We start from the raw sequence: 11,308 nt of genomic DNA on the forward strand, positions 1-11,308 counted from the left end.
CTTCTTGCTCTTTTGGCTGTTTGGATAACGGTATCGATAAAAAAATTCATAAAGCGAAACGTGACTGTATGACGAGCATATTTCCTAGTCAACATGAAAATCATGACTGGCATGTCATTATTGCCATGATTTACTTTTTTTAGTCTTGCTGCTCTCGCGGTGGTTTCTTTTACATGACATGTTCCAGACTGGTATGGCATGACCAGATTGCATGGCAAACACAAACGACATACCCTAACATGAAAATCACGACATGCGTGTCATGTAACAACATGACTACATTCTACGCTCTTGATGCGCTCGCGGTCAATTCGTTAGCATCACATATGCGAAATTTGGTATTATGGCACGTAAATGAATAATGAAAGTATGTGACTATTGCAAACATGATACTCATGAGTGCGTGCCATGGAACAACATGACTACATGCTCCACTCATGATGCGCTAGCGGCCGTTTCGCTAGCTTCACCTATACCAAATTTGGTACGGGACGTAAATAGATGACAAACGTATGAGACTTGTGCAAACATGATTAACATGACACGCGTGTCCTTTAAAACATGACTACACTCTAAGCCAAAATTCGGCAAAGTCGGACTAACTGCAGTCATTAAACCAACGGTTCGTCCATCAGGAACTAAATGTGTGACCATGCGTGTCGTGCGCAAAAGCCCGGCAATGAAGGGACCAACGGGGAGGGCAACTGCGCCGCGATCGCCTCCTGTCGATGCTGCTCTGCAATGCTCAGCGTGGTCAGGGATCATGAAAACAAGTTATATAGGCTGTACGCTACTGTGAAAGCGAAGCGCTATGGAACGAATAGAAGATGTAATGAGAGGCAAGTCGTACAACACGCAGTCAGTGCACTAAGCAAGCTCCCTCGCATTTCCACCATGCCTGCTCAGGCGGGCCGAAACCAAGTGGAAGTTGCCAAACACGGGCAATGCGGATAACTCTCTTCAATGCGCTGAATATTAGTTTGAACTACGAAGTACACTGTCAACGCTAATAAAATTAACCTGTTCGTCAGCGGTCGTGTACCCGCACAGTGACCACAACTTCAAAATGATATATAGAAAAAGTAGGCTTGGTATGTCATGGGTATCAAGCTTGCTGCCGGTGTGAGTGCATTGCCGGCATACGCGAAAGAAACGTGGCGTACAATTTCTTTCAGAGAAATTATAGTCTCCTGTAATTAAGCTCACACAAAATTATGTCTTTTTCTCCATGCGACAATCGTTATCAAGCATTCAGCGTGTAGGCAATCGCGGATACGACTAATCATGTGGCTGGCGGTACAGAGCGAGCGACTTACCAGCACGATAAAAGAATCGTGCCTGCGAACGGTCTCGTCACTGTAAGTATGCAGATATCTACATCACTCCGTAAGACACCGCCAACATGGGACACTTACCTATTGTTCATTTGTGACTATGAAATAACGACGACGAAAATTGCACGTGAGCCGCATGTTGCCATCGCCGGCGGTCGTTTAGCCATACTGGTCGTAAGCCTAGCGACGCCGTCGGCAAGCCGACACGGTATGGCATCGGCGGGGCGCCTGGCTGATTCGCGGGCTTTCCCGGATAAGCGCCGCTGCTATGTTTGTGTTTGTGGACTCGCACACCAGCACTGCGAACGCTGGATCGGCCGACATGATCGAATGCCAGCTGATAGTTCATGTTCTCTGACAGGAGGATGTCCATAATAAAGAACCGGTGCGCTTCGGTGCTACGAATTAGCTCACGTACAGTTTCACGTTAAGGTGTCAATGTTTATTGTTTTTTTTTTGGCCGAGTAAAAGTCGCCTACTGGCATTACATTGATGTTCAAAATACTGTGCTATATATATCCGATAGTTCGTTTTCTGTAGTGTAGTGCGGGTGGTCAGTGTTTGCGGTGTGTTACTGCAAAATAATAGTGCGTACGTATATACGCATGTGTGTGTTGCATGACCATGATACTGTGTTCTTCATTGCTGATTAAAGTGAGATAAACATAAAATGTACTATACAAGTGCCGTGTCGCCATTTTTTGCCATTCGTCCAGACGGTTCAACTGTTAGTCACACTGGAGCATACTACTGGGACGAACATTTAAACTAAGGGGAGTAAGTGCTAGGAGGTAACAGTTCAACCCTTGCAGTTGCTCCCGCAGTAAATCCAAACTTGGTTCAAAATTTGTGGCAGCGAATTTAGTCCTCTAAAGGACCACTGGCAGACCCAACTTTAGTCCTTTTCGGCTTAGAGTGTACATGCCACGCTTATGATGCGCTCGCGGCCATTTCGTTTGCGTCACACATACAAAAATTGGTATTACGGTACGTGAATGAACGACATAGGTAAATGACATACCCAAACATGGTAATCATGACATGCGTGTCATGTAACAACCTGACTACATGCGACACTTATGATGCGATCGCGGCCGTTTTGCTAGCTTCACAAATGCCAAATTTTGTATTACGTGACGTGTATGAATGACGAAGGTGACTGGTACAAAAATGAAAATCATGAGATGCGTGTCGTGTGACAACATGACTACATGCCACAGTCAAGGCTCCAATACACTTCGACGTGACACGGCGCACGTGCGCACCGGCGTTTATTTCGTAGAGCCACGCCAGCGTTGCAACACCAGTCAGTAACCCTGCCTTATACTAGAAGATGCGCGTTGCGCTGCGCTGCTTTGACGCATGCACGTTTCAGCGCGTCAGGCCTCCCTCCGTCACGAAAAGAGGTAGACGCAGTGCTGTCTGTGTAACGTAGTGGGTGTGAAATGCAGCATGTCACATTTCGCATCGGATGGCGCCAGGCCGCGCCAACGGACGCTGGTCGCGCCGGTTTTTCCTGGCGTCTGACTATAGAGTTCTCTTGTTTGGTAACGCATAGCGGCCCTGTGCCCAACGTGCGTGCACGTCAACCTCACGTTGGAGTATATTGGGCCCTTCATGATAGACTCGCGGCCGTTTCGCTAGCTCCATATATACCAAATTAGCAGTTACGTGACCTCAACTAATGATGAATGGTGCTGGCGCAAACATGATAAGCATGACATGCGTGTCATGCAAGAATACGAAAACATATAGGTTTATAGAGTGCTCGCGGCCGTTTCCCTGTACATTCACATACTAAATTTGGCATCACGTGAGCCAATAGATGACGAAGGTAAACTACACAGGCGAACATCAAAGTCATGACACAAAATTTATGTACGGCACAATTTACCTCCACCTCGTAACGTTGTGGTGATTTTAAAGTGACATACCAACCTTCATCTACACATATACACATACAACGTATACACGATGCACGGAGTGATGTCAATTTGGAATTCATACCGAGAAAGATGGCGACGGGGACAACTGTTCACTGTGTCCAAACTTGGCTATGCCCACGGAGATATTTGTAAGCAAGGCCTACCTTAGCTTCTCGTTTCAATATAACGGACAATTTTCTCACACTCCCTACCTTACTGTGCTGAATAGTTCGACTAGTTATGTGGATCAGTTTTACCGAAATAACGCTAAAAGTGAACTCTCTCCTTTTTGCAGTGACTAGGCAGAGTCACATACGAGTCGCAAATCTTATCGAACTGGCGCAAAATTATTCCTTCTTTATTTTTACCGGTAGTAGCGTGAAACCGTCCGGCATGAGTCCTTGAATTAGCCGAAATGTTATAGAATTAGAGACTGCTGCAGTGGGTGTTATTTAACGCACTCTGATACACCTTGAATATCATTGCAAGTGTTGATTAGTAAGGCTTACACCATCTCAAAGTGACATATTATGCTGTCGCAGAGTACACATAATCTGCAATACGCAAATAATTGCATCACTGATGGTACGGTAGTATCAACAAAAACACGCGTAATGGTCTGAGCTTATTTATGTAGAGTTTTAGTTGGGCGTCTGTTTGAAGGCGAGCATGCACACGCTGTCATTGTGTATTAGACAGATTTAGTTTCCGCAACAGCTTTGCGGCCGTACTCGGTTATCATCAGAAACGGCTGGCCTCCACGGAGTTACTGCGGACGCTCAAGTAAATCTGTCTCTTCGTAAAATGATTCGTAGGAGCAATCTCTGCGTCAATATGGGTACGCAAGGCTGTACGCCCGCAACGGGCTGCGCGCTGCGTATGCTACATACGTCCAAGGCTGCCTGCTACAGAATAAGACTATGGCGCTCAACATTCACACTGCACCTGAACATTAACCGGCTGGCTTGCCTTTGAGCGTTGTTTCAAATCATCTCGTGGAGAAGCAAGAAGCTGTAATGACCGATATTCGTTGACGCAACGCACAAGAACGAGACAAGTTGATCTTTTCCGAGGAAGAAAATTGGTTTGGGTTTCAAAGAAAAGTGAACTTTAGCAGCCTGAGAGACAGGGAGGCCAAAAACGAACACTTATTGCCAATTTAACCGTTACTTTATTCTAAGATCACGAAAAAAAGAGAACCAAACTGCGATTTATAAACACCTCATACAAAAATATCCCATTCGCAGTGGTGTCTTCACGTGCCATTCTTCAAGTTCCATAAAAGTTGCTTTCCCAATGGTGAGAGTACCGTGTGCGAGAAAATGACCTGAGCTTCCTAGGACGCAGACGTGCATCCACAAGCACAGTGAAAACATGACTAGATCTAACCCTTACTTTCTTACACTTGGAATGCTTTTGCAGGGAATCACTCGAACATCTGCTCTTTCGATACACGCAGTAACCACCAAAGTTCCAAGGGATCACACACACGACACCCCACACTGAAGCCACAAATATATCAAGGCGTTTCATGCCACCAACTGTTTCCTGCTTCTTCGTAAATGATGTTTTCTAGTCATTCAGTTGTGCACCGGCATAACAGTGATCAGAATCCGCTGCGGCTGTCCACCGATTGGCTCAAGGTTACTTATTATAATTTAAGCAGCTCTTTGACTAACCTGCGTTACGGTGGCCCACCGCAGGTGTTGGAGTGGTGCCAAGTAGCTCACGCACTTCTAGCCGTGCGTGCACGGTGACGTCTCTCCCTCGCCTGCCGCGCGTTTGCAGCGTGTCAACTCTTTCTCGCTTCACCTCCCCACCGCTACTCACGTGGGCACTTTTCAGATATGTACACTACTCACGGGGGCATTATCTCACCAGCACCGCTTCTCTACATCTGTCGGTGAGAAGAATCCATGAGGCAACGGCTTCGCGTGCCCCGAAAATTTCGCGGCACCGACAATAGCGCGCCGCTGCTGGCCGCGTGATCGCGCTGATGGGCGGGAGGCCGTCGAGACATGCTTCGCGCTAGGGTGCGCGTACCTTTCCGGGCTGTTACCAGCGTTGCGAGGGTTAGCAAAGCCGATCGCGTTCTCAAATGGCGATGTCAACGCTTAAGTGGTGTGAGCCGGCGATGCCGGATGCAAGCGTCGGCAGTAGAAGGCAAGCGACACCAATGAGGTCTGAGTCAAGAACAGTGATCGCGTTCGAGAATAGAGATGGCGCACCGGTAACCCCGACAAGACGCGAGCCAAAGAAGCCGAGAGCAAGTGTCTTGAACGTGTCCCGCCTCACGTGCCTTGGCGTTTAAAACAAACGTTTTCTCGAGTAAACGCTATACAAAGTTACGTTTGAAACCGATCTTTTAGCACCCATGTCTACGCCCTTTTCAACCGGGTCAACACCGAGCGCACCGCTGCTGCTTTGCATTATGTCAGGGTTCCCTTCGGGAAGACGGTTCATAATTTTTTAGGGCGAAGCTCCTTAAAGCGGCACCCGTTCGTCTCTCGTCGTAGTATAGAACATGTCTTACGCTTTGACCTGCAAGGTAATGCCGGTGGGAGATTTCTCCTGTGCGTTGTTGAACAATAAAAAGTTCACAGCGTGTGCGTTAAATAAAAGCCTAATTTTTCTGTCTCTCATTCCCCATTAGCAGCCATTGGCATGTACATTGAGCACTATCTCACAAAAAAGGGCTGCTACATCATATTGATTGGGCATCACCTCCTTGGTTTTCGAAAGATTAACGAGCGTTGGGCCGTAGTGCCATAAATACAGTGAACTAGTATATACCATGAACTCGAGGTGGTTGAAGGTGGGAATTAGACACGAAGCGTAAGCCGTAAGAAAGTTTACGTGTGCCACCTCTCGTTTAGTTCTTGGAATGTCCGCTGGATGACGGTGCTTCTATATTTGCACCAGTACCGAAGAGTGTGAAGGGCAAATAACATGGGAGGTAGGTAGGCTGCAGTCGACGATAGATTACGCACTGATGTCACATAGGATGTATGATAAGCTATGGGAATGCACATAGATGAAGGTGGCTCCAGAAGTTTGGGTAGTGATCACAAACGTATCAAGCTAAGTTTTGGAAGAGCAGAGGAAGTGGGAAAGATAAGATAAGCAACTAGAGGACACTTTTATTCATAAAGGTAAATTGAAATAGCCACTTATAAAATTGAGAAAGTAATCACTGAAGATAATAAAACAGTGTGGACATACACGAATCTAATTAGACAGAGCTAGAGCTTGCTAAGGCACGTGACAAGTCACCCCGGAAAAGAAGACACCAACCCAAAAGTTGGTGGGATGAGGAAGTTAAGAGAGCCATAGCAAAACGTCAGGAAGCCTCTAGGGAACACAGACATACTAAGCAGTGGGGAAACATGATGATGATGAAAGAAAATGGGAAATTTTTCAAAGCTGTTCAAGGGATTCATACCTTCTCATCAATGAAAAGATTAGAAGATAGGGAGCCCAGTGGCTGGTAGAAGTACATAAAAAAGATCAAAAGGCAGCTGCGAAATTTTGGAACCATCTAAACTCCCTAAGAAATGAGACGAGCCTAGAGCAGAGGTTTATAACTACAGCTCAAGGTGCTAGGTTAGAAGGGGACGAAGCTATTGAATATATAGGAACAAGGGTGACAAAAAAATTTCAACACAGAAGTGCTTTATGCACCGCTATAGACAAGGATATATCAAGTGGCACAATGGTTCCATTTTTACAACAGCGGGAAAGGGCTGAGAAAAGGGTTCCTAGTAGTACTTCAACAAGCCCAGATGGCATTCTAATTATCTGATGAAGACATTAAGTCCGAAGTCTAAGCAGGCTTTGAGAGAGGCAGTGAGCAAAATAATAATCGATGGAGAAGATCCCGATGGATGGAAACTTAGCACGATGAGCATGATCTATAAAGGAAAGGGGGACAAAGCTGACATAAACAACTACTGTCCTATAACAGTGACATCAGTGGTCTACAGGCTTACAATGTGGATTATAAAAGAAAGACTGCTGGCATGAATAGAGGATGAGGGGGTGCTGGGGGAACTGTAGAATGGGTTTCGCAAACACAGGAGGTTGGAAGACAATCTGTTCTCACTGACGCAGTGCATCGAAATAGCAGAAAAGGAACACAGGCCCCTTTAGGCGAAGCATTTTTGGATATCAAGGGAGCATACGATAGCGTGATTCAAGAGGAATTGTGCCGAATACTGGACACACAAGGCGTGGAAGAAGTAGTCACTAATTTTTATAGGAGATCTATAAAAACAACAAGGTAGTTATAAGGTAGGAAAAACAGGTATCTAAGCCCACAGATGTGAAACGGGGGCTTAGGCAGGGGTGTCCTCTGTCACACTTGTTATTCATGATGTACCTACCAGGATTAGAGGCCAAAGTAGAGGGAAGTGGACTGGGCTTCAACCTCTCTTTCGTCAAAGAAGGAAAACTCATTGAACAGGCACTACCAGCATTGATGTACGCAAATGATATGGATCTAATGACCGACAACAAGAAAGATTTGCAGAGATTGGTGGACATTTGCGGTAATGAGGGAGATAGGTTAGATTTGAGATTTAGTAAAAAAATTAAGCAGTCATAAGTTTTAATGCCAATGAAGGTAGTGAGCATAGAATACAGGAAGCCACGCTAGAGATAACAGATAAATACAAATATCTGTGTGTATGGATAAGCAATGGGGCCCAGTACCTAAGAAAACACGAAACATACGTAACAACTAAAGGTATAAGAAATGCAGCAGTGATTAAAAATAAGGCTCTCTGGAAATACAATAGGTATGATATTGTGAGAGGAATATAGAAAAGGGTCATGGTTCCTGGTCTGACGTTCGACAATACGGTCTTGTGCATGAGATCAGAAGTTCAAGCAAGATTAGAAATTAAGCAACGTGGAATAGGTAGGCTTACCTAAGGAGCTCACGGGAATACACCAAATCAGGAAGTACAAGGTGATATGGAATGGACATCAATAGAAGGCAGGGAAGCTAGCAGCAAGATAAAATTTGAGAAGCGATTGAGAGAAATGGGGGAGGAGCGTTGGGCTAGAAATGTATTCAGCTACTTGTACATGAAGAATGTCGATACAAAACGGGGGAAGCAAAGCCGAAAATTGACTGGTAAATACTTGAAAAACAGCAGGGGGCCAAACTAAAAATAATTATTGGTTGAGGAGAAGGTGAAGGAAGCTGAGAGCGATATGTAAAAATTTGGCATGATTTAAAAGTCCGCACTAGAGATCTATCGAACTTTTAAGCAGGAAAGAGCCAAGGAGAGAATCTATGATAATACTCGACGTAGCTCTCTACTGTTTGAGGCCAGGACGGGAGTATTGTGAACAAAGACATATCGGGCCAAATACGAAGGGGTAGACCCGGTATGCAGAGCGTGTGGAGAGGAAAAAGAAACTGCCGAACACTTGATAATGTTCCGTAATGGGCTTCACCCTGAAGCACAGGTTGATTGCGCAGAGTTTTTCAAAGCACTGGGGTTTAGAGACAGTGAGGGCAAAATAGACTTTAAGCGGGTAGAAATAACTAGAAGGAGGTTATCTGATTCGTGGCTAAAGTCAAGGCACGAGTGAAAATTGAACCCTTCGCTGCAAAGTAGGAATCCTCAAACTCACTATTTAGGAAAAAAATAGAAATCTACATTTTGGTTCATTAAGTAGGACGGCTCGGTGGCGCTAGCCACTGCTCGATCTAACGGGTACAGCCATATCAATGCATCCATCTAATATATGATGAAAAGATGCGACATAGTAGTACTTAGAGCGTTGACTAGATGGCCGAACAAACACACAGACAGATGCCTGGACGGACGCACGCTCGGACGAGCGGATAAACGCATGGACAGTCGCACAGACGGACGCATCGACTAACGGAAGCAACAATGAATAGACGGACGAATGCTTCGCCCCACTCTCCATCATTCACCCCGTGGATATGCTGCCATTTTTTAACTTCAAATCTCCCAAAATTCACACGGCCTTCATTCGTGGCCATGACCTCCATAGCGCGGTCGGTCGTAGCCACCTTGTTTTTTTTATTTCGATAGTTCGATACATCGCGAGAGCCACCAGTAAGATACGCAATGGCCGTCGCGGGTACAAGGTAAGCAACGAGATTTAGCGTGTCCTTTGCCTGCACGCGCAAACGCACACATCTCTTTACGGTTCAATGCGTGCACACTCTTGGTGCTCCTCGCGCGTTGCATACGCTACGCTGTTGCCCGCTAATAGATGGTGGATGAAAAATTTTTATTGGGGTCCTGAAGGTTTCCACCCCCGTTGTATAGGGGTAGGATCGCGGGCCGCTCCCACGTTGTGACGGGGAGGCCCAGCCTCACCGCCACATCAAGGGCCTTCTGGACAGCCGTGAGTTGTTGTATGAGAACCGTACTCGTGAGCATTAAATGAAAGAAGTTCTCAGAAAATTCTTCGTTTTTGTTTGTAAAGAGGCCCTCCACATGCTCTGGAGGTGCCCCTACAGAGCATGTGGCTAAAATCACTGCGATTATGGAAGTCCATACAAAGTTCTGAAACATCGGAGTAATGGCTATAGGTTACGAGGCTAGGGTATGTTCCCGTTTGAACCATGCGAAGAGGGATTGCCTGTGGCCTAGACAACTTTTCGTGTGGCAATGGAAAGGACCTACGGTGTAATTGATAATGCTTCGTGATCTCGTTGAAGGTAGTCAAAATGTCCCTATAATGAAGGCTGGGGGCTGACACCTCTGCCTGAGAAGCACACGTCCCGGCGCGGTAAGTGAAGCATCGCGCCTTGGAGTGGGCTAGCTCGTTGACATTAGGAAGGCCTCCGACCCTAGAGCCAAGGTGAGCAGGGAACCAAATAGTAGTGTGGTGGGTGAGTTCCTTGTGAGTGAGAGTTCTCGAAACTTCCTTGCACACGGAACCAGAAGCGAAGGCCCTAGCAGCGGATATAAAGTAAGTATAAATATCTGTCCTTTGTGGATCAAGGAGTGCTAGTGCATTGGCCATGTGTTCTGCATTGTAAGAAGAAGTGGTTCGAACCGACGCCGAGGATAAAATGTTACCTTTAGTATCTACGGATACGACTGCAAAGCGAGTGGAAACGCCATACTGGGCGGCATCAAAAAGCATGAAACAGACGAGTGTTTGTGAGCTTGAGCTAAAAGAGAGGAGGTTCGAGCGACAGGCGTGCCCGCGTTGTACTGTGGATGCATATTTTGTGGAAGGGGGCACACTTTGATGCGAGAGCGTATATAATCATCGAGTGGCAGTCAACCCCCTGACGCACTTCGAGCGTCAGGGGGTTGACTCCAGTGTCAACCAGAATCTTTCTCCCCGCTGGTGTGATCGAAAGCCTGGCAACCTGTGCCGTTTGTTGTGCCTCTATAACTTCTTCAAGCGTGTTGTGGGGAATTCTAGTTTCATACGTTTTTCAGTGCTTGTGCGCATAGGAATGCCAAGAACTTTCTTGATGCTTTTCCATATGAGAATGTTCAATTTATTACCTTCATGGAGTTGCCACCTGTACATAGATGCGACATAGCTTAAATGGTGGCTCATGAAGAATGCATAGAACAGTCTGAGGAGCTTGTGCACTCGAAGACTTTCCCGACTGTTGGAAATGCGTGAGATTATTTTGATGACTCCTTCCACCTTAGAAGTCAGACGGTCGATCGTGTGGCCGTTCTGTCCATTAGCCTCAATAATCATGCCCGGAACGCGTATGAAATCCACCCTTGGATTATACTGCCCCGATGCAGTGTGCAGCTAATGTCGATGTCGGCCAGTGGTTGCCAGTTTTTGGGTTTGGTTCCCCGTCTCGTGGGTCGATATAAAAGAAGTTCGGACTTTGCTGGCGAGAGCTTGAGGAACATTTCATTTATTTAGACTTCAACACAGTCTACGGCCTCTTGAAGAGAGCTCTCCAAAGAGCCCTCCGAGCCACCGACACTCCATATGGTGATGTCGTTCGCGTAGATGGCGAACTTGATGCCTTCTTGGTTTGAGAGCTTGGCAGCAACGGAGCACATTGCGATGTTA

The sequence above is a fragment of the Rhipicephalus microplus genome, chromosome 9 (genome assembly GCF_043290135.1).
Source record: "Rhipicephalus microplus isolate Deutch F79 chromosome 9, USDA_Rmic, whole genome shotgun sequence".
In the NCBI taxonomy this organism is placed as follows: domain Eukaryota; kingdom Metazoa; phylum Arthropoda; class Arachnida; order Ixodida; family Ixodidae; genus Rhipicephalus; species Rhipicephalus microplus.